The sequence below is a fragment of the Colossoma macropomum genome, unplaced genomic scaffold (assembly GCF_904425465.1).
Source record: "Colossoma macropomum unplaced genomic scaffold, Colossoma_macropomum, whole genome shotgun sequence".
In the NCBI taxonomy this organism is placed as follows: domain Eukaryota; kingdom Metazoa; phylum Chordata; class Actinopteri; order Characiformes; family Serrasalmidae; genus Colossoma; species Colossoma macropomum.
Window position 1 is genome coordinate 27546952 of NW_023494807.1, and position 20647 is coordinate 27567598.

Here is a 20647-nt window from a genome sequence, read left to right on the forward strand (position 1 = left end):
AACGTTGCTATGAATTTGTATTCAATAACAACTTCTAAAATATTGATTTAAGTATTATAAGCTAGACAAAAGTTTTTTTTTCTAATATTGTGCTCAATATTTTACATATTTTTTAGAATAATAAGAAACTATGACATTATAAAATGTAGTGTAATCTATTTAGTATCATTCAATCTATTTAGGATCTATTTAGATAAGCAAGGCATTCTGGATAATAAGTTCTTACGGCTTCATTCTTTATACTACAGAGCCGGGGTGTCAAATATCCAGCCTGCCAGACAAACTATGAATTTAGAATTCATGTTCTAATGAAAATCATCTTGTGAGCTGTAACTGATTGTCTCTAAGCACTACTTCTTGAAAAACTCTGGCAAAACTTCCAAAATAGACCAGCAGTAAGAACAGCAGTGGCAGTAAATTAGTCCCAATTATTAACAATTAACTGAGAGACATTTCTGAAGGTGAAACTGTCTTGGATATATCTGAAAGACACACTTACAGCTCATCCATTTTAACCCCTTACCAAACCATGGGCCCACCAGCAGGCCCAACGTTTTCTTACACACTTCTATAACCTAAGAAAAGCTCCATTAGTTTGAATTGAAGTCCATGTAGTTGCTGAATAATAAGCCTTAGCCTGGAATGTTAAAGGCTTAATATAACGCTCAAAAAAATGAAGGGAACACAAATCACACGTCACGTCTCGATGAATGAAATATTCAAGTTGAAAATCTTTACTGATATAAATTGTGTAATTCGTTGGGGACAAAAATGACGTAGCAGCGGTCAGTGGAAACCAAAATCATCAACCCACTGAGGGCTGGACTCAAAATCACACCAAAAATCAAAGTAAAAAAACTGAAATCACAGTCTGGTCCAATCTGTGTGAATTTCATCACGGCAGCTCTTAATGTGACTCAGTAGTGTGGCCCCCACGTGCCAACAATGTTTGGGCATGCTCCTGATGGGACAGTGATGGTGTCCTGGGGGATCTCCTCCCAGACCTGTATCAGGGCATCCATGAGCTCCTGGACAGCCTGTGGCGCTACTTGGTGGCATCAGATGCACTGACACATAATGTCCCAGAGGTTCTCAATTGGATTCAGGTCTGGGGAACGTGAGGGCCAGTCAATGGCATCAATGCCTTCATTGTCCAGGAACTGCCTACACACTCTAGTCACGTGAGGCTGGACATTGTTCTGCACCAGAAGGAAACCAGGGCTAATTACACCGGCATAAGGTCTGTCAATGGCTCTGAGGATTTTATCCCGGTACCTAACAGCAGTCAGGGTGCCGTTGGGCATCACATGGAGATTTGTGCATCCCTCCAAGGATAAGCCTCCCCAGACCATCATTGACCCACCGCCAAACCGGTCATACTGGAGGCAGCATAACGTTCACCATGGCATCTCCAGACTCCTTCACGTCTGTCACATGTGCTCAGCCTATTCTGGTGTTTTCTGGCTTCTGGCTTCCTAATTGGACAGACTGAAGTTTAACTGACTTGATGATATACCGTGATTAAGTGTCCCTCCAATTTTTTTTGAGCAGTGGACAAGGTCAACAGTAAATAACCATGCAGAACATTAGTTAGCAGTTACCTTTTCTTAACTTAGCTGCACAGTTAACATGATAAATTAGTCACATTAAACAGAACTGTGTCCTCAATGGTGTGATTAAAATGCTCTGTTTAAGATAAACAAACCTTCTGCATTCTTTGAGCTTTACTAAAAGACCTTTTAAAACAATGACCTCTCCTCTAACTGACTGACTTTAGTCTGACTGTCTAATTTGCTTTGTGATTTCTGTTTGATCAGTCTGAGTCTGCCTTTCAGAAAAATGAAATATTTATAAATATTATAAATATATAAATCTTTGAGTTGATGTGTTACTGGCCTCCTAAACTGATTCTTTTTGGCTCCGCCCACTTGACATTGGCCTGAATGTAATGTGGCCTGTTATCTAAAATGAGTTTATACAACAGGTAGTTCCGGCCACGCAAGCTAACTGGTTGAGAAGCGTTTTTTTCACAAACACTGTATCACTCTGCTGAGACGCCATTGCTAAGCAACGACTTTGACAGCTGTAGGAGACGCTCAAGCCATTTGAACGTTTTTACTTCTTACTTTGCCACAAACAGAAAATGGACACTTTTAAGGTCACATTTGACCGACAGCCGATTTGGTCAGACTCTGAAGATGAGACTACACTAAATTCCGAAACTGTCATCACCACTGAGCAGCTTTTCAGTTGGCAGCTGTGGCAGAAGAACAGCCTCGAATCAGCCAGAAATGAACCCAACACCATTCGCCAAACTAAATGGGCTGTAAGATGCTTTACAGACTGGCTGGAACAAAACAATATTAATACTGATCCGGCAAAAAATGACAAAACTGAGCTAAACTTGATATTGCGGCAGTTTTATGGCTCAGTCCGATTTGGTCAGACGAGATGTGACTTCACGTTTGGCGAATGGTATTGGGTTCACACACACACACACACACACACACACACACACACACACATTATCTAAACCGCTTATCCTTCTGGGTCGCGGTGGGTTGCTGGAGCCTATCCCAGCTGTCATTGGGCGGAAGGCAGGATACACCCTGGACAGGTCGCCAGTCTATCACAGGGTATTGGGTTCATTTCTGGCTGATTCCAGGTTGTTTAGCTGTTCTTCTGTCACAGCTGCCGACTGAAAAGCTGCTCAGTGGTGACGACAGTTTGGGAATTTAGTGTAAGGAGCTGGAGAACGAACTGCTGGCTGTACAGCATTACTCTGACATAGCAAAGGAACTTTGTTAAGGATCTATAATTTGTCGGAAGGAACTGCGAACATTAAAACATATTAAATGCCACATTGACGGCCCAATTTATTTACTTCTTACTTTATTTATTCAACTGTTGTATAAAAGCAACAGAACACTCAGGGTTGTGTGTTATCGCGAATAACATCACGTCCATCATATAAATTTATATCTGCTGATCTCAGTTATTACAGTTTTTAAATATTTCATATTGGTCGGGCCCTAATTAAGCTATTTAACGAGCATTTTTCACACGTGCTGTCTTCAAAACTGTACTACTCCTACTTGGCAATTAAGGATGTGCCTGAATAACTAATTATGAATCACTACAACCCTTATGACCGGTGCTGAATAAGGTGTTTGAACAGTGGGAGTTGGCTGATAAAGCGCTAATATACCTGGACAGTGGACAATATGTTTGGCTGGAATCCAGTCCACAGCCGTTGAGTAAACATGCAGTCATACAGCAGTGATGTCTTGCTGTATTACAGATAACAGGGCTTAAATCACAGATGTGGGCTGCGTGGCGAAGCTGAGGTAAAATAAGCAGCTTTAAAAGAGCTTGTTATCCAAACATTACACACCAGGCCTCAGTGCTGAATCATATGGAGTATGTGTGCTGTAATGTCTTTCATCACAGACCATGAGATCACAGCAGGCTGTGGTTCACTGCGGTCAATGTGGACTAAAAGCTGACTTTATCACAGAGGTTAACCTTAGAAAAAGGCCCAGTGCACAAAGAGAAACCTCAACAGTATCTTGTTAGTATGAAAATAGTATGAAACTATTTTACTTGTGCCTAGAAAACAAGGCAGATCTACTAACGTATTGAAGTGACCGCTGCTGCCTTGCACTTCCATCTCATTGAATATGTATTGATAGGAGTTTTCCATTCAAAGAACAAAGGAGGAGGAGGTTATTATAATGAATGTACTAAAACCGAAACTCCACCGATTTTTCTAAATTTCTTCATAATTCAATAGTTCAGATGTAAACAAAGTCATTCAGAGTGGTTTGGTGTGAAATGCCTTGTTTCAGAGAAACCTACCAAGTCAAAATTGTTCACAGTGGTGGTGATAGGAACCAGACGTCTGAAGAGTTTAATGTCTAAAAGCTAACTCACAAGTTATCATACGCAATGGTTACGAATGTTGCCTGAAGCCCGAGACATTGTTTAATGATTTTTGAGACAAGCGTTTAAGCTAAAACGTATTATTTAAATGTATTCATAGATGCATAATTGCATATAGGACACTCAGGCAAAATAGTCCCCAAGAAAACTGATGTTTTTCAGATATATCACTATTTTATCATCATCAACATTACATATAAAACTCAGAAGACAGAAGTAGGTTCCCTGGCGGTTTTGGATACTAAATAAAATGGCTGTAGACATCGTGACGTTTGGTTCCTATCACCACCACAGTAAAGAATTCAGTCAGTAAGTTTCCCTACAACGAACCATTTCACATCCAACCACTCTGAATGGCTTTGTTTACATCTCAATCTTTGATCTACACAGAGATTTTGAGAAATCAGTGGAATTCCCCTTGCACGACTACAAAAGCTCGTCTTATTTTTGGTGCTGACATGGCTGCCATTGTTTTGCTCAGAAATGCATGTCCAACAAAACGGAAGCCTGTTTCCATCAGGTGAAAAAAAGAAGCTTGTTGTTTTTCCCCATTTCTGGCAGCAGCGTGCCAGATCTTGGCTTTGGCCTCTTATATTTTGTGACTTAGTATGCTGAAATAAAGACTAATTACCTCAAAATAATTACACTTTCTTGAGGAGTAAGAACGGATTGATTTGATATGCCACATCAAAATTGTGAGAAAATGTTAGTTTGACAAATTTTGACATAAGTAAAAATACAGAGAAAACAAGTCATTATTTTGAGATGAAAAGTCAAAAAAAATAGGGACATACTGTTGCCAGAAACTGCGAAATAAAAAAAAACAGGATTTCATAAAAATACACTCAAAAACACAGTACTGCCTCTGCGTTAAGAAGAAAAACAAATCAAGCTGATAAGAATTGAATTGATCCATTTTAAAAATGTATGTAAAGTATTAGCACTCAAAGAACGACTATCCCAAGCAGTAAAATGAGCCAAAGTCAAATAAAAGAGAATGAACCGTGTTTTTCCAAGTCTTCCACCTGGTATCATGAGATGCATTCCAATATAAATGAAGTCTATACCCCACATTACTCAACTATATAGAGTTAGGTGGTCACTTTTGTATTAAGGCCAAGTTACACTTGCTTTTTCCAGCAAAATTACACTCGTTTCAATGGAGGTATCTGATACAGTTATGTTTACTTTTGTGTTTTTACTGTTTATGGTAGGTGAATTAGCCAGCTTACTAACTGCTGTGTTAGTTTCTAGGTCATCCCACTGTCGCCAACCACGCCAGTTATCTCCATTTACTTGGTACGATTAGATGTGCAGTACTAAATTCCCACAAGTATATAATTGTCTGATTTAATGATGTTCCCTTTTGTGTTCTTACTGTTTCTGGTTTGTTTGTTTGTGTTTTTTTTTGCATTGTTACTGTTGATGGTTAGCTGGCTTTCTAACTGCACCAACATTGCCAGTCTTACTGACCAGCTTTGGTCATGCCCATTTCTCAAAGTGACACAAACTGCAAAAGCCTAGAGCCCATGTGTCAAACACAAGATCAGGCCCGCCACACAATCTTATCCGGCCTGCAAAAGTATTTTAAATTTACATTAATATTAGCTTGTTTTACAATGAGCAGCAGTACAGTCCCCAGCATGCACTGCAACGTAATGTGCTCCGACTCTCCTACCCCAACAACAGTCTATGGAACAGCGGTTACACCTCAATCCTACACAATTCCACACCTTTCATATCACCAAAATGCATTTCAGCTGCAGTTCAACCAACATAAATACCTCACGTCAGCTCAGCAGCTTGAATATTGAGCCCAAGTCTTAATGAACGTGCAGCAAAGAAAGTTGCCAGGTGTCCAGATCAAGCAAATAGTAAGGTGTAAAGCACTGAGCTCCTGGGGACATTTACATTTAGAATATTTCAAGTGTCTATGTAACATTTCAAGGTCTACACATTTTTGCATATTTTGAATGAACAATGGCCAGATCAGGTTACAGCACAATATGAATTAAAAATGAAATAAAAACTTTTTTTTTTCTGGTCCACAGATTTGATGAGGGTTTTTATATGGCCCTTTGACTGGTTGAGTTAGACACCCTGTCCTAGAGTGACTACTGCTTTATAAGAATGCAAAATGAATTACATTTAGTCATATTTTTATTGGAATCAGAGGATTTTATGCAGTCAGCTGCAATTAAGGCTGCAACAATTACTCAACTAAACTCAAATACTCAATTTAAACAAAAAATAAAAATAAATAAATTGACATTATCAGTGAATCAGCAATGATTAGTTGGCAGTTTCCATGACAATAATGCACATGCAGATATACAGGACTTAGAAAACCAGCATGAACCCAACACCGATACTATCTAAAATCACTACGCAACCACACAAGGAACTAAAACAAACTGCAGCGCTTGCTTTGTAGATCCTGATCAAAAGGATCAGCAAAAAAACCTGAAGATCCCATCGAAAGTAAAAGGAGGGCTCCTACCCTTAACCTGACACGGAAAAAAAGCAAATCTAACCAAATAATGTTGAAATGCCAGTAGAATTCAGCGTATCGCCGTGTGTCATAACAAAACACTGTATCTCTGAAATGGAAACTTTACAGGAGAAGGAAAAATATTCCCAACATTAATGCACATTAATGTAAACAGCTTTCATTCTAAATAATTTTGCACCATTTCTATTGGTTTTGATGTTACAGCAAGTCCTTAACGCAGTATCCAGTCATTTTCTGCCATCAGTGTTGACACAGTCTGGCATTTTACACTCTTTAAAAAAGTAGCACACAGCCACAGTGAAAACACTACATCCATTTTTCTTCTCCATGAGGCTTAGCCACTGTCTACGTCTGACGTAAGACGCTCCACCATAGGTAAACATCTAAAGGCGGACAAATTGTTATCGAATGACATCATAACTTATGATTCAACGTTGAGTTTAAAATTCTAGATGCATTCAGCTCAGCTTAAAGCATGTTTACTTACCATTCTGGCAAATCATTTATACATTTGTTAATCATACATCAGTCTATTAATCTAAACATACACAGAAACACGTTAAATGAAAATAAATGCACATATTTAGTCAATCAGGAATAAAAAGTATTATTCTTCATTATATACTGACCTATACACACCGACCAGGCATAACATTATGACCACCTCCTTGTTTCTACGTTCATTGTCCATTTTATCAGCTCCACTTACTATATAGGTGCACTTTGTAGTTCTACAGTTACAGACTGTAGTCCATCTGTTTCTCTGCATACTTTGTTAGCCCCCTTTCACCCTGTTCTTCAGTGGTCAGGACCCCTGTGGACCTTCATAGAGCAGGTACTATATGGGTGATGGATCATTCTCAGCACTGCAGTAACACTGACGTGGTGGTGGTATGTTAGTGTGTGTTGTGCTGGTCTGAGTGGATCAGACACAGCAGCAGTGCTGCTGGAGTTTTTAAACACCTCAGTGTAACTGCTGGACTGAGAATAGTCCACCAACCAAAAATATCCAGCCAACAGCGTCCTGTGACCACTGATGAAGGACTAGAGGATGACCAACGCAAACTGTGCAGCAGCAGATGAGCTATCGTCTCTGACTTTACATCTACAAGGTGGACTGACAAGGTAGGAGTGTCTAATAGAGTGGACAGTGAGTGGACAGTGTTTAAAAACTCCAGCAGCACTGCTGTGTCTGATCCACTCAGACCAGCACAACACACACTTCTGTGCAAAATTCAATGAGCTATAAGAGCTCTAACAGTTCGGAAATTAACCCTTCTAAACGCTCTTAGCAATCAGCCAAGCATAAATACAGCTATGCAGCCTCTAGAAAGGAAAAAGCAATTTGTGGAAAATATCTAATTCCAACTTTTCTGGCCTATATTGCATTTGTGATTTAAATACATTTATTCCTTTCAATAAATTAAGCTCCAGGACATCCAGCACATCCATTTTTGCAGGCTTGAAGCTCGAACAGTAAATGAAGTGTGCCAAACTGCCAAATCACAAGCTCTGTGTTAATACATTAGATTTATGCACTTAAAATCTAAGACAACTGTGTATTATATAGACACAATTAAAACTGCAGCTCTTGCGATTTGAAAATTGCACTTTTCAATTAGCATTAAAAAAAAAACACCATTAATCATTCAGCCATAAAGGAAATGTGATGAAACTGAAAAATGTCTAAATAAACTTAACACCTCCTATACCTCATTACTTATTATGATGCTCGCCAATACGGGTGTCTGTTAGCTGATCTAACAGAAGTAGCCATATTAGCACTGTGCGATAGGAGGGGGCCTAGTTAGTAAGTGGAAATTAGACACAAATAAATTGGGAAAAATGGGGGGAAATGTTGACATCGTGTCAACATTTCAGGATGTATAAATCAAAAGGAACTTTGAAAAATAAACTTTTCAATTTTACAACTTTCATTAATGAATGTTAAAAACATAGTGGTGGGCAGAACTGATATAATTTAATATCATAATAATAGTATCATGGTATCACATAATTTTGCATAAAGTTTGCATTAATAAAGGTAATAAAGTAAATAAAGGGCTTCTTGAGTGCTACTACTTTATAGTTTTAGTGCTGTACTTTAGAATACTATGCCTACAGTGGTGGTGATAGGAACCAGAGGTCTTGATGTTTACAACACAAATATAGCCATTTTATCTACTTCCCAAAACCACCAGTGTTTTGTGAGTTTTTATATCGTTAAATCTTTTACTTTAGAGACTATTTTGTCTTGCATCATCCTGCCTGTACGTCAACACTATGAATGTATTTTAAAATTATGTTCCAGACCAAAATCTTTTCAAAACTATCATAATGTCTCAGACATCAGGAAGCATTTTCACAACCATTTCATATGATAACTATCTGTGAGGGAGCTTTTGTAGGCATTAAACTCTTCAGATGTCTGGTTCCTATCACCACCAGTGTGTGATACGCTGGTATGCTTTTTATTTCACAATGAGGATCTACATTGCTAGCTGGTACTTGCAGGCACCTGGCCAGTAATACAGTCTGGCCCACAGCCACTTTTACAGTCTGACGTCCTGGATGGTGAAGACAGAGCTGTTGGCCCAGAGCCAGCAGAGGTATGCTTAAGTTCACAGGAAGAACCCATTATCAAGCAGTTTTAGCTAAATCCAGACTACAGCAATGCATGAAAGCTAACCTATCTTCCAACTTTAATGCAGTTTTAAAAGAATAGTTCAGAAAAATACTCAACCGACAATTTCCCCCCTTACCTTAAATGTAGCCGAGCAAGTAAGCATATACATTGTATAACCATATAGGGCCAATCAGAACTGGCCAAGACTGGAATCAGCAATTTATTATTTTTATTTTGGTTTATTTTTGTTCCAATTTTATAAAGAAAATAATGTGAGCCAGGTAAGTGACCTCACACTGTATCTGAACGCTACTGCTATAGCGAAAATTCAGGCTACTACTGTTTCAGCTATGCTATGTACTTCTGTCCGTTTTTTATAGATCGTGTTCTCAAAGCGGAAAAAGCAGCCATACTGTTGACATTTCCTCAGTTTAACGTTTACGAGCAGTCACTGCCAGTTACGACTTCCAAATCAAGATATCAAGAAAAAGTCAGTTTGATTCGAGACATTGATCCGTACTAAATCGATACGTTATCTTTGAGGCTCAATGCTATAAGTCATGCTTCAGCCTTCACATTGCAGGAGCTGAACGTACACAAATGGCTAAAATCATGCAATTATTTAATCTTTCGGTCAGTAATATTCTGTCTTTGTGCCATCAACTACACCGTTAAACATCGTCCTGATAGCATAAGTGAGTAATGGCTGACCTATTGTATACATATGTGGTGCCATTCATCACTTAATGTTAGCATAAAGGTGCAGTGTATAAGATTTAGTGGCACCTAGAGGTGAGGCTGCAGTTTACTAACAGGCTAAATACCCCTCCCTCAGCCCTTCCTTTCCAAGTGTGTAGTAGAACCTATGTTCTACATCAGTGTCAACACTCGAAAATGATCAAAACCGCAGTATTCATCCTTCACTTAAGTAACTGTGGCAGACCGATGAGAGCAGACTTTGGTAATGTTATGGGGAAATGGCTGAAAGTTTATTCTCGCTATCCAAAGATTCCAATGTTACCATGGCTATACAGGGTGTCCCAAAAAATTGACAATTTCGTAGTCTAATAACAGCCAATTCTCCCTCAAATGATCTCAGATTTTAACAAAATCTGTAAAAACTAACCAAGTTTAATTATTAATGTCTTTTTTCAGGTTGAAGAATGGGGTTCACTAGAAATGAAAAGGCATTTTGTGTGTTAGAATATGCTCAAACACAGTCAAACAGAGTCAAACAGAGTGTGCAGCGTGCATTTTCAAGAAAATTCAATAAAAATGCACCAACTGGGAAGCAGATTTGGACATGGCACAAAAAATTCAAAGACGAAGGCTGTCTGTGCAGGGCAAAGGGATCTGGACGACCACCAGTATCGGTTATAAAATCTGCATCCCTCTGAATTTCTTCTTCAAATTTTGATAAATAAATCTTGTTTTGTTCAACATGAAGCCTATTTAACTTCGTTTGCCCAGGACATGTAGTTACTCAGATATTCACATCTCAAATGATGTAAATTTTTTGGGACACACTGTATTTTATCTAACCACACGCTTCATTAACTAACACAGTACAGACGGCAACTCTACAAGCGCTGCTCTGCCTGGTGGTATGTCAACAATATGGCAGTGGCAACAAGTATGATGTCAATCGAATACTAGGCCCACCTATAGCACTAATTCAGGCTACTACTGTTTTTAGCTAAGCTACATATTTGTCCGTTTTTATAAATAACAGTGTGTCATACGGCGTCGGAAACTACATAATCACGACTATGTGAGATTAACAACTCAACACAGTTGGAGGCCAAACTGAAATGATTTAGCGCAATGCTAATTGTAAGCTTCCATTACTTATTAACAGCAATAGCCTCGTAGCTCAAAACTAAAGAAGCAAGCTTAGGATACCAAACACGTCTGGACTAACCAGCAGCACTTTAGATAAGGTGAAAGATGAAAATTATGTCCATTTGATTTTTCTCCAGACTATTCCTTAAAAAATGGACTTTTTGCAGGGCATTTTATGGTCATTGAGAGACCATTTCTCCTCGGTTTCGCTTTCCTTTTAAAATCTCTGATTACTGTGCTGCGGACAGGACAGTATAACCGTCCCTCTATCTGCTCCTTCTCTTTGTTAGCAGTGGAGTGTCCGTGCTGCAGCCTCATCAACACGGCTTGCCTTTACATGCAGGGCTGCTTATCTCACCTTACGCGAGATACAGGCCCTAGGGGCATCAGTTACTAAACAACAGCTTTCCCTCCCACGCACGGACAAGTAGCAGGCAAGGCCTCGCCCGGACACAACCAACAACCGTAAACCCACCAAAATATCCATGACTAATGACAGGGCTTTAAAGGGCCCATGTCCTACATTTACCTTGTTAGAGTTAAAGGGATAGTTTGGCCAAAATGAAAAATGTAAAACACAGCTACATCAGTCATAAACATGCCTACTCGCCTCCTGTGCCTCACACAGCTACCTCAAGAGTGAGATTTTTCAGCTTAAAGGCAAGGAAAACGCCCTTCTGATGATGTATCTTGAAGGCTGGAGGAATTTGTGAAAAAACTGCAGCTGCTTCTTAGGCAGTTTTAGGCAGTTTAGGATTTTTTTGTAAGCTGGCAAATACAGAAATTAGCTAATGTTACTGTTAGGAAGGTAAATAATCTTTTCAAAAGTCTTCAAATTATCATTACATTGAAAAGAACAGATCACTCAGGACAAATGACTTAGGTGAGCAGTTCAAGGAGCTAAAAGCTAAAGTTAGCAAACCTCAGTTTGGCTTCTTCTGTGAAAAGGTAAAAACGTGTCTCTGGGGTCCATTTTGTGCTGATTAAAAAAGAAAAAAAAAATCACTGTTTTCTTTCTCAATGGTGGTGTGATGTATTTGCATAATGCATGCTGGGTAACAGCATACTCTTAGATCGGGGTAAGGTCTACAAATCCGATCAAGAAATCTGATAAAGAGAGCTGGATTTTAGCTTAGTAAACAGATTTCTCAGTGCATGTGAACTCTTACTCTGATTTCTTTCGGATTTCTCAGTTTGCACACGTCAGTACCGGAAATAAGTGAGCAGTGTTGCCGCAAGATGACAGCAAAACACTTTTGGAGCGACACTGAAACCAAATACATGCTTAACAAAATGAAGGATCTAAATATTCTTCATCTTACAGATGATGTTCATATTTTCAAGTAAAGTGACATGATGTTTCAAAAAACCTGCAGCAAAAGTTTCAGTTTTACATTATGTTTGCGTCATGTCTTCTTCTGTGAGCTAATTGGCTGGTTGCAAAGCAGAAATCCGTTTACTGTCTGACTCATGTAGACCCGGAGTTTCCCCATTATCTGATTACTTAAGTACATGTAAACACGTTGATTGAGTTACTGACAAAATCTGATTTTCTGCAGTTCTCGGATTATTAAGTGCATGTAAACACACTCATTGATTAAAAAAAAAAACATGAAAAACACTACAAACTTAAGAAATCTGTCTAAACAATAAGACTGAAGGATGCAATGCTGGGCTACAAAATACTGCACAACTCAAAAAACTTCAACTTGAGAAAAGGTTTAAGCCGAAAGCCCCTTCCGTTTTTCAGCTCTGGAGTCTACTTAGGATGTTTATGAGAGTTTATGTACCAAAACCAGTCATGATTCATTTTTACATGCTCATTTCTGATAGTCTGATAGATATTTGCACTTTTCAGACTGATATATGTAAATCAGCTCTGTTTTGTATCAGGCTGCTCTGTATAGTGCCTCATGCAAAAAGCAGTCCAGGTTGAAACACTCCTAATTTTAATTATTAATGGGTGGAGCTAAACTGCTATTGGCTGAATGGACAGATATATGTAAATAATCTGGTTTTCGTGACATCACAAAAACAGTAAATTCAAAATGGGCTGTTCTTGCAGTTTTGTTTCCATATATGGAGTAGAGAGTGAACTGTATTTTATGAACTTATTCACATATTACATTTTTTTTTTAAATGAGGAAGTTAGATTTTCCTTTATAAGGGCCCTTTAATAATCATTTCTCTTCTAACAGCCAGGTAACTTAACTCTCTCTCTCTCTCTCTCTCACACAAACACACACAGCCCTACCTGCAGGCCAAAGTGAGTCATCCTGTACTGCCATAATGCAAGTGTCAACTGGCAATGTTTACACTTTTTATACCAGTTATTACGCAAGCAATTTACACTTCTGATGTATTTACTGTTGCAATTAGGTTAAGGGCCGTACGCCAAGTTAGCCTAGAGTAACAGAGTTTTAACTGACTGTGACACTCAAGACTTCCTGTTCTGAAGCAACCTTTCAGTTTTCCACACGTTTGACACACACCAACGTGCAGTGATACTTTCCAGTAATGAGGTCCGTTACCAGTCCATGGATGGGAAAATGATCACTAATGATGAGCCACTATGCAGTGGCATAGCCAGAACTTTCCGCTAGCACCCCTATGGTAGTCTAGTAGTATGTTAGCGCTAAGCTAACAGCATTTTACATTAACAGTTTTTGGTTATTATAGATTAAATGCAGCCATCTGAAGCTTATAAAAAGACATACCATGTCTTTTAAGCTTGTAATAGACATCAATATATCTATTACCTTCTATCAGTTTTACAGTGACTCAGTAAAGAGTCCTGAAATAGAGCTGCTGCTGATTTCTATATTAGAACTGACAAACATGCTTAGATTACAGCTTTGTATTCACAATCAGTGACGTATCTAGAACTTGCAGAAGGCCTACAGTGATTTCTTTTCTCAAAAAAATGGTCTGACCGATTGGAAATCAAAACATGATTGGTTGACTCTGCTGTGAATTCCTAATTATGTTAGCAGTCAATCTAACGCATGAGACATTCTGTTCAGCTCCTGAAGTCCCAACCAATGGGAGAGCTCGCTTGAGGGTTCCCCTGAGGGTTCCCCAGTGCTTGTTACAGGATATCAAGCATTCTGTCCCAGAAACATGGCTACAGTGAGGATGACCACCACCAACCTACTTCACTGTAGCTAAACTATTAGAAACTTACCCACTCCATTACTGTAATCAGAGGAAAACATTTTTGAATGTTGTACAGCAAACAATTGCTTACCATACATTTAACAGGATACTGTTAGTTACTATAACAACTAACAGCAACCACAGATGAAGCTGAAGTTGACTCTGTGGAACGGAAAGTTTCAATAAGAAGCCAACTTGAGTCTTGTATACCACAGCTGGGAAGGACTCCAACCTTTAGATCACTAGGAGTAGACGTTTGGAGCACATCGCTGCTGTCAGAACAAAACCTCGTATCTCCATTTTTGCCAATTTTCAGTTTTTGACATAATTTGAAAATGACTGTTGTCCTTTATATTGTGTGTAAATTTTATGATGAATGGACCAAAACAATCAGCTCAAAATTACTTGGAAAAAAGTCTGGTTCCATTGACTTACATTAAGAGTAAAGTATGTTTTGTCCGTCTCCTCTAAAGGTATCATTTCGGAGACAAAAGGTTTTGCTCAGACAGCAGCGATATGTTCGATGATTTTTTGTTGTAACCTTACATTTTGTAAAACCTTCCTTGCCATTGGGGAATCAGAAATCTGGGGGGCCTGGCTTCCAAAAGGGTGAAACTAGCTCTGCCTACCTCACTGTACTGTACAGTCGATTACCAGCTGAAGCAACCACACACTGGCTTCTACTATAAGTTTTGTTCATACTGAATAGATGTCCAGTATGTACTTGAGACGATGTGATACTTTACTGATTTCTGAAGGAACTTGCAGAAAACAAAGACTGAGGACGTCACATTCACAGCCGTATGCAAAACGTTTGAACATCCCCAGTCAAATTACATGTTTTTGTTGATTTTGAAGTGAAAATAAACAAAAAAAAAACTTCTACAGGAAATACACTTATATGGTATTTTTCTGCAAATTTTAGTGCACATTTTTGAGTTTAACATACAGTATAAAATGCTCCATAACTTTTGCACAGGCCACATTTTAGGTTTTACTTTCCATTGCATTGAATTATACAAATAAACAGTAACAGTGCAGTAAAGTGTGTGGGTGTGTTCTCTGTAGAGGACGTGTAACTTGTTTTCATTTAGAGAATCAACTCAACATGTCATTTGACCAGGGGCGTGCAAACTTTTGCAAATTAATGTACACACTGTGGCTTTACTTAAGCTTCAACACACTCGGTTTGCTCCAGGCCAACAACACTAGTCTAAACAATGAAACATTACTGAGTAAATGCTTCCACCACACTGACACCTGATCGACATGGAGCTACGTGCTTGTAATGGTTCTTTAGTAAACAAAATGATTCTACACAGAACCATGAACACTCAAAGAACTCATTATGTGATATAAAGGGTTCTTTGCATTATGAAAGGGCTCTTCAGATTGATGGTAAATGTGCTGTAGATGGTTCTATATAGAATTATTCTGAACAGGGTTCTATATGGCACCCAAAAGGGTTCTTCTATTGTAAGCTTGACATCGTAACAACAGAAGAAGCTTTTGGGTGCTATATAGAACCCTTTTCAAAATGTTTCTATATAGAACCATCTAGAACACATTCTGAAAAAACCCTTTGACGACGCAAAGGGTTCTCTGAGTCTTCATGGTTCTTTATAGAACCATTTTCTTTATTAAAGAACCGTTGAAGAACCATCATCATGTGTACTACAAGTGTGTAGTAGAATCACTGGCACAGATTCAATTACATGCAGTCGAAAGGAAATAATTACATTATTGGCCATCCTGGTCAAATTACCTAAATTTGTTGATTTTCTAAGTGAAAATAATTTACATATCTTCTACAGAGACACACTTAAATATGACATTTTCCTCTAATTTTAGTGAACAATTTCTATTTATTTTATTTTTATCTGCCCAAAGTTTTGCATATGACTGTAGGTTTAATGAGGTCTTTGAATGAAGTACGAAACACATTTTGAATATAATATAACATAACATAATATAATATAATATAATATAATATAATATAATATAACATAATATAATACACTATTTATTTGGGGTGCCCAAAGTTTTGCATATGACTGTAGGTCTAATTAGGTCCTTGAATAAAGTAAAAAATAAATTCAGGATGCAATATAATATACCACAACATAATATAATCATCATCATCCTCATCAGATATGATGTTTTTAAGTATTTTTCCAGCATATCAAGTTTTTACAAAATGGAATTACAGCACATTATCCATCAACCTGAAGAACCCTTTCACCATGCAAAGAACCTTTTTCACTATATAGAACCGTTCTCCTCACTAAAGAACCTTTGAAGAACAATCATTTTTAAGTGTGTGTTACGTATTTAATTACATGCAGTCGAAAGTAAATAATTACATTATTGGCCGTGAAATAAGTATACCGCTGTGTGCAAAAGTTTAGGCACCCCTGGTCAAATTACATGCATTTGTTGATTTCTAAATGAAAATAATTTACACATCTTCTACAGAGACACACTTTAATATTCACTCAAAACATTTCACTCAAATTTTAGTGAACAGTTTCTATTTATTTTATTTCTATCTGCCCAAAGTTTTGCATATGACTGTAGGCCTAATGAGGTCTTTGAATAAAGTAAGAAATACATTTTGAATATAATATAATATAATATAATATAATATAATATAATATAATAATAATGACCATCAGATGTGATAGCCTGTGGCATCCATGTTTTCATATATTTTTTCCAGCATATCAAGTTATTAAAAAGATTACAAACTGGACTGTGAAAGTTTTTCTTTTTAACCTTTTTTTAAGTTGCTGCACTTACAGAAAACAAAGGTTGCACTTATCAAAAACAGAAATATGGAAATAACTACACATAATTACAGGATGAAAATATATCCGTACATCAGAAAACGCACTAAGTAATTTAAAAAGGAAAGGAAATCACATCTTAGTGGGAGAATGCAGAAAAAAAAACACAATTTAGTTTTAAACACAATATTTTTTTTAAGAATTCATTATTTTTGGTATTACTATTGAATTTTGTAGATTAAATAAAATTAATTTCTTGAAATTAATTTCTTTCAGCACAATGTTTAGGGCCAGATAGTCCATATGTTTTATTTATCTTTATGTGGGTTGAAGTAAAAATATGGACCGTCTTGGGGGCCCTGAGGACCGGGTTAGGAATCACTAGTTTGGGCGACTTAGCGGAGCAGTTGCTAACTTTGTTCTTATGTATGATGTATTTGGTGATCATAAAGAAGCTGAAGCTGTTCCTGAGTGTGGTCTGTTCTCCACTGAGAGTGAGATCAGTATGCGCACAAACCTTTTTACATTCAAACACAAACGTAGTGTCCGATTTGACTTCTATGACTTTTAAAGAACACAAAGATTTTTTTTAACAGTGGAGAAAATGTCAAAGGTGCTGCATCTGGCAGAGTCCTTCATAGAGCGCTAGTGGTTTTAACAGGGTTTCACTGACTGTGAAAAAGGGGAAAATAAGTTGTAAAATATACAATTTGTTAATAGCTGTTGCAATACTGGCTTTTGCAATACTCGTATTTGCGAAATAAAGCACTATATACGGGACACTTATTCACAAAGCCGCTATATTACTGTAGTAAGGTAGCACTGCAGATTATACTGTAAACCATATACAGCACTGTTCTCCTGTTTACTCTCGCAGACATTCAAGCAAGTGTGAAAGTTATTACAATAGCACAGTCATCCCAACGACCTTTGATGACGAACATCCTGGGAGCATCTTGTATACATGGAAACATGTAATTAAGTTAAGAATTCGGCAACATAAGCAAAGTACAATGTTCTGTTATTACAGTCAACCTAAAATTGAACCCTTTGAACCTTGTTAGTTCATATTAAGCACAATTCATCATAGCATTTAAAAAGGCCCATATCAGGAAAATCCTCTTTTTTTTTGATAATAAAAGAGTTTATGTAGTACATAAACATCAATCAATCAATACAATTTCCTCCTTCAGCATAGGAGAGCCTGGCCACTTCCTATTTCTCCCTTTATATCAAAAACATGACTGCAAAACACCAGGGGGCGCCCGCGAGCAAGTCCTGGGTGCCGAATGGTTGGCATTACTGCTACCGAGTGCCTACCAGTTGGCATTACTTCTACCGAATGCCTACCGGTTGGCATTACTGCTACCGAATGCCTACCAGTTGGCATTACTGCTACTGAGTGCCGACCGGTTGGCATTACTGCTACCAAGTGCCTACCAGTTGGCATTACTGCTACCGAGTGCCGACCGGTTGGCATTATTGCAACTGAGTGCCGACCGGTTGGCGTTACTACTACTGATTGCCGACCGGTTGGCATTATTGCTACTGAGTGCCGACCGGTTGGCATGACTGCTACCAAGTGCCGACCGGTTGGCATTATTGCTACTGAGTGCCAACCGGTTGGCATGACTGCTACTGAGCACTGGCTGGTTGCCAAGCTGATCAGTTAATTGGCTGAGTGAAGTGTTTGCGCTCACTGACTTCATGAACGTACATGAGGCACTGTTAGAAAGTCCCACAACTTGAGTTTAAAAGCTCTCAGAAATATAAAACGTGTCATTAAAACGTTTTATACTGTTTGGTGTTCAGGAAATAAGTGCCTTCTTCTGTATAAAAACGTTTAAGCTTTTATAAACTAGGATTTTGCTCAAATGCTCCACGTTAGCCCATTCATTTTGGACTCGCTCAGGAGCGCCAACTAGTGTTTGACAAAATCAGAAGACATTACAGAGTGACAACTCCCCTCTCTACAAATTCTCTGTATTAGGTTTCTTTTCTCTTTCTGCAAGGGTTAAAAACTTAACTCTGGCCCCGATTTTGCACTGAATAAAGTTAATCACTATTGACAACTTTGTTCAACAACTGAGGGTTACAACAATACTAGCTTGGTTGTATTTCAATGCTGTCAGAACAAAACCTCGTATCCAAATGGTAACTTTACAGAAGAAGGAAAAACATACTTTACTTTTAATGTAAGTTAATGGAACCAGACTTTCTTCCAAGTCATCTTGGGCCGTTTCTTTTGGTCCTTTCGTCATGAAATTTACACACAGTGTAAAGGGCAACAGGTACTTTCAGATTATGCCAAACACTAAACAACGACAAAAGTGGAGATACAAGGTTTTGTTCAGACAGTAGCGATTTATTAGCTTATAGATCAGTATCTAGGCTAGCAGTTACGATTGGTTGGCACCACAGGGATTCCCAAAGGCTGTATGGGGTGTTTGCATAATGCATGCTGGGAATTGTAGTGAAAGAACACTGGTGCACGAAAACATTAAAAAAAAACCAATATTTTATTGTGAATTCTGTCAAGCAGTGTATTAAACTCTAGCTTGAGGTGCCAGATTTAATTGTGACTAACAGTAACAAAATGACACAAGCACTGTTAGTACAGTATCTGTGGCATTTTATCGTACTGGTGACTTTAATTCTTGGACATGAACAGGTTAACACGCTAAACAAGTCGTACCGAAATATCGCGATATGTAGCGGTATGATCGCGATATACTATTTTTGTCTATATCGTACAACCCTGCGGGGTGAACTCGTTTAAAATGGTCATTTTGAGTGAAAGCAGCTCACAGAGAGCAGCAGTGAGGCTTTAGTCCACATGTATGTCCACGTTTCTGTGACTTCCCGCCATTTACATTCACTCATAGAGCTCATGCAGGTGAACCTGAAGAAGAAACAGCTCACCAGGTGAGTTATTCCCACCACCATTCACCTCACCGCTGTTTACATGCCCTGTAACCACAGGAAAGCAGCTAAAACCGCAGTTATATTCACTTATATTCCTGCTTTAGCAGAAAACAGCTCACTTTAGACTGTCAGTTTGTCTGAAGCCCGGTTACCTGTCAGTGCAGCACGCCGCCGGTCTCCCCTCAGGTCCCTCAGGTTCGCTCCGTCTACCTGCTCGTGAGTTTATAGCGCTTTTGTAACCCAAACTGCACCTTTCACAGACGAGTTCGAGTGATTTTTGTGCTGTTGTTCTTTCCCAGTCGTGCTGTCTGTCGCTTTTTACAGTCCTAACGTTGTATTTCAGCGTCACTCTCTCACTAACTCACTCACTCACTCACTGTGCTGGCCTCGTCCCTCAGTTCCTCTCTCTCTGCTGGCAGCCCACTCTTAAAGGGACACGCATCTATTTCTGGTGGAGACGAATTCCCTCAGTTTGACATTATTCTTTTTGGTCATTTCTATAAGGTTATAAACCTGCTGCATTTTGTCTAGTCGCGTCAGTAGACTCGACTCATTAGTGTGTTCAATAATAGCTGCTTGTTTGATTTGGGCTGAGATATGCAATCATATATAAATCACTGAAATATTTTATCTTGGTGTTTTTATATTCTGTAGACGTATGATCAGTATAATAAGAAACGGAAGAAACCTTGAGTTATGTCAACACTACAAAAATGAACTACAATATATATATAAATAAATCATTTTAGAGTGGATTTAAACTGGACTGAGGGAATAGTGTTAGTGCCCTACCGCCGCCTTGTGGCCAACTATGGGAATAGCAGGTAAATCCCTCCTGCTTTTGTCACTGTTCCTTAA

The 20647-nt window shown here is 38.4% G+C and overlaps 1 protein-coding gene across 1 annotated transcript in view; it reads right to left on the reverse strand.

Moving 5' to 3' along the window:
• The window catches only part of tnk2b (tyrosine kinase, non-receptor, 2b), a 125841-nt gene extending 105661 nt beyond the window's left edge, over nt 1–20180 (reverse strand). The window contains exon 1 of the mRNA XM_036556205.1: nt 19942–20180. The gene's annotated coding sequence lies outside the window, so the exon portion shown is untranslated. The remainder of the gene's footprint in view (nt 1–19941) is intronic.
• Between the last annotated feature and the right edge of the window lie 467 nt (nt 20181–20647).